Source organism: Brassica oleracea, chromosome C8 (genome assembly GCF_000695525.1).
Source record: "Brassica oleracea var. oleracea cultivar TO1000 chromosome C8, BOL, whole genome shotgun sequence".
Lineage (NCBI taxonomy): Eukaryota > Viridiplantae > Streptophyta > Magnoliopsida > Brassicales > Brassicaceae > Brassica > Brassica oleracea.
The window spans coordinates 605,133-605,542 of NC_027755.1; the positions used below are offsets into that span (position 1 = coordinate 605,133).

At 39.5% G+C, this 410-nt stretch overlaps 1 protein-coding gene across 1 annotated transcript in view; it reads right to left on the bottom strand.

Annotated features, from left to right (window-relative positions):
* The window catches only part of LOC106307165 (malate dehydrogenase, cytoplasmic 1-like), a 2,262-nt gene extending 2,077 nt beyond the window's left edge, over positions 1-185 (bottom strand). Inside the window, exon 1 of the mRNA XM_013744041.1 lies at positions 9-185. The gene's annotated coding sequence lies outside the window, so the exon portion shown is untranslated. The remainder of the gene's footprint in view (positions 1-8) is intronic.
* Between the last annotated feature and the right edge of the window lie 225 nt (positions 186-410).

Below are 410 nucleotides of genomic sequence, written 5' to 3' on the forward strand. Positions count from 1 at the left end.
TCTAGATCGTCGGTTTATCGCCGGAGAAACGGATCGGTGTTTTGAGATTTTGGGGAGAGGCTTTTTGGTTGAATCTGTGTGAGAGCTCACTGTGGCTTTTATTTATTGTTGGTGGTGGTGGTGGGAGATATCGAAGGTGTTGTGTCATGCCACGTCATCTAATTTAATCGTATCATCTCGAAGTAATAAATTATCTTAGATTTACAGGATTTAGATTTGGAAAGAGGATATTCTGTGGATAATATAATTCCAATGGGTTTCTTTAAGAGGACGTCAGGCCCATATTTGAGCCCACACTAAGTGACATTAAGAGCAAGTCCTTATTTTCTGATGTTCTTCGGTTATAATCACACTGCTACAGGCCCAAAAGATGCAAAAGCATAAAATGCTAGATATTTTTCCCTGGATCA